Raw genomic sequence first — 3,422 nt, 5'->3', positions numbered from 1 at the left:
ACAGATCTTCGCCGGACGAGCTTGGGAAGTTGGATTTCCTTCCACAGATACCCCTATGGATTTCTTCGGATCCTGGACCCCGGATTCTACAGCCCTGGAGCCCCGGACCCAGGCTCCCGGACTCTACAGCCATGGAGCCCCTGACCCAGGAGCACCGGACCCCAGGACCTACCGACGGGATCAAGATAGGTAAGTATCAGTATGTGTGGGCTTTGGATGTATTAAAGTTTTATTTTTCATGTGTCTGTGTGTGTGTTTATTTGACTATTTTTTTATACTGTGGAACTAAAAGTGCCAGCGGGCCCTTTAATGCCCCGCATGCTGGGACTTGTGGTTCTCCAAGTCCCAGCTTGCGGGGGAGGCTTGCTGGGACTCATAGTTCCACAATATTAAACAATAGTTAATTCTTTATTTTACACTTAATCAGCCCGGTGACCACCACTCCAGGGTCACCGAGGACAGCACCAGGCTTCAGCCTGGTCAGGTAAGTCCTGGAGGGGGTCCTCAGGACCCCTGGCCAGGCTGACTGGTCGGTAGGGTTAGGTTAATGTTTTGGCCGCGGGACCTTATATAACAAGTGTCCCCCGGCTGCTATATTACCCTGATGGCTGGTTTGGCCTGGGGCTGGTTCTTAAAATATGGGAGACCCCTAGTAATTTTGTCCCCCGTATTTTGGGAACCAGCCCCGGACCTGGTTTAAAAAAAAAAAATAATAATAATCGGGGAACCCCTATTTGCCGGGTTTCCTGATTTTTTTAAACCAGCCCCGACTCTTTCAGCTTGGGGCTGGGTTACGGCTGTGGGGGGGACCCCACGCCGTTTTTTTATTTATTTTTTCTAATTTTTTTTACACATTGCAGCCTGCATAGATCTGACTGATTCATGCAGACTGCCTGTACGAATTTGTATTAGCCGCCTTATTTACGGCCGCTGATACGAATGTTTACCCCATCAGAAGGTTACAAAGTCGTATTTGACTGCTTTGTAAATTCCCCTCCGGAACACGACTATGCATACGGCTGAAACAGCTGTATACAGTCGTACTCATTCATATTAAGAATACGAATACGATTTTTAGTATTCGTATTCTTTGTACGTTTCCCCCTTAATAGGATACGATTTTATTGCATTTTCTGAAATCGCACCATATTGCACTTTTTAAAATCGCTTTTTTTTTGCCTGAATTCGCATATTTAATGTGCTATATGGTGCAATTTTTAGTCATGAAAATGTGCGATTTTGAGGACATGTGCGATTTTGTGTTAACATTTTGTTGAAAAAATGGCGTGGGGTCCTACCCTCCTGAGCATAATTGAGCCGCAGGCTCATTGAGTCGGACCTGGTTCCAAAATACAGGGGACAAAAAGTGTAGGGGTCCCTCGTATTTCTGAAACCAGACCTGGACTCCTGGACCAGTCCTGGTTCCAAAAATACGGGCGACTAAAAAACTGTGAGTCCCCCGTTTTTTTGTAACCAGCACCGGGCTTCAACAGCCCGCTGTGTCATGCCACAGCCGGGGGACACATTTTACATAAGGTCCCCCGGCCTTATCATGCTCACCGTGGCTGGTCAGCCCTAGATGAGGTACTTGGGGGAGTGGGGAACCCCCCAATAAAGGGGTCCCGCGCACCCAGGCTTCGCGAGTCCAGGGCTGAAGCCTGGGGCTGTCCCTGGTGTTCGTGGGCTGTGGACGCCAGGCTGATATGCATAAAAGTGTAAAAAAAAACCATTGCTTTTTACAAGTGAACTACAAGTCTCGGCAGGCCTCCCCAGCATGCTGGGACTTGGCGAACCACAAGTTCCAACATGCAGAGCATTACTGGGTCTCCGTGGACATATGCCGCCAGTTCAGAACTGGCTTCCTGCAACTTCTTTGTGTTCCCAGAAATAAACCACAAGATGTTTGGGGTTCATTTTAAATCAAGAAAACTGCAGTGGAGACTTTATCCAGCACGTAGAAGACATACCTGCTTCACCAAGTGGTTTTGAGCACATGCAACTTTGGATAGACTGCTTTGAGGAAGAACGTGATAAAATTTAAAGATCCATACACACGGGTCGCCGGTGCTGAGACATGCTTAAGCATGGATCGCACAGCATCCATCGCTGCACACCCGTGATGTGTGGTGAGTGATCTGTGCGGAGCAGCCTTTTTGCATATGCTAATAGGCAAAATGCTGCAATCTTAGCAGGTAAGACAGTGCATGCATGGTCTTTACCTGCAGGCAATAGCAATGCACAGGACAGCGCATTGCCACCGTGCTCCATTTCAAAGTGCTCTAGTCAGATCGCTTAGAAATGGGGCTGTAATCGACCCGTGTGTAGGCCCCTTAATGTTCACTTTGTAAATATAATACTTTTCATGCATCAGAAAAAATATTACTTTGATTAGATAAATAAGCAGGAATAATAGCTCTGCTATAACGGATTGTTCCCAACAATGTCTGTGCAATAATATAGCCAGCAAGAATAACTTACCTTACCATCTATATTCAAACCAGGTAACAAAAAAATTCAACACTACAAGTCACAGCATATTTATTTTAAACTACAAGTCCCAGCATGCCTTGCCACAGTTTTGCTATTAAGGAGTGCTAAAACTGTGGCAGAGCATGCTGGGACTTGTATTTTCACAACAGCTGGAAAGCCACAGCTGGCCTATGCCTAGGTATAGGTGTTCTGGATAGCTCGCTATTCAATGGTTTGGTCTTTTAGGTATCTTACTACAGTTCACCATCTAAGATTGGTTAATTTAAATATATTTTTAGATTTGATCCCTTAAGCCCCATACACACTAGAGGATAGGGGCTGCAGCCGATATAATTAATGATATTGGCCGCAGGTCAAAATATGGTGCATTATACACACTGAACAATATAGGTAAATGATATCGTTCAGTGACTTCACTGGGACCCTCTGCACATGCAGATCGTATGGCTATATAGCCAAATTGACCTGCATGTTCTTCAGACATCAATCACAGTGTTCTCCCCAGAAAACATTTCCAACTGGATGGCATCAAGAAGTAGCTGGGTGGGGGGTTCTTCGCAATAAAAAAAGTGAGGGGCTGCACTGTCAGAGGGGAGTATTTAGCACCGCCTGTTGTCACTTACTGCAGTTTTAAAATACAGACATTGTGCTCCGCAGGCGCGCGCCCAAAATTGACACTGGAATGCCTACTACACACCCATTACATGCCATAATGCCCATTACACGTTATGCCACACACCGTAATGCCCTTTGCACATAATGCCATGCCGTAATACCGATTACATATTATACCATATGCCGTAATGCCCATTACAAACCAGCATGCAACCCTCTCGTTGCATGATTGATGCCAGGGGTTCCATGCTTGATGCCAGTTGCAGGCTCTTTGCCACAGGGAATTACCCCTCCCCTCCTCATCACCGCACCGAAGA

Source organism: Crinia signifera, chromosome 2 (genome assembly GCF_055691185.1).
Source record: "Crinia signifera chromosome 2, ASM5569118v1, whole genome shotgun sequence".
In the NCBI taxonomy this organism is placed as follows: Eukaryota; Metazoa; Chordata; class Amphibia; order Anura; family Myobatrachidae; genus Crinia; species Crinia signifera.
Note: the sequence above shows the minus strand (reverse complement) of the source record.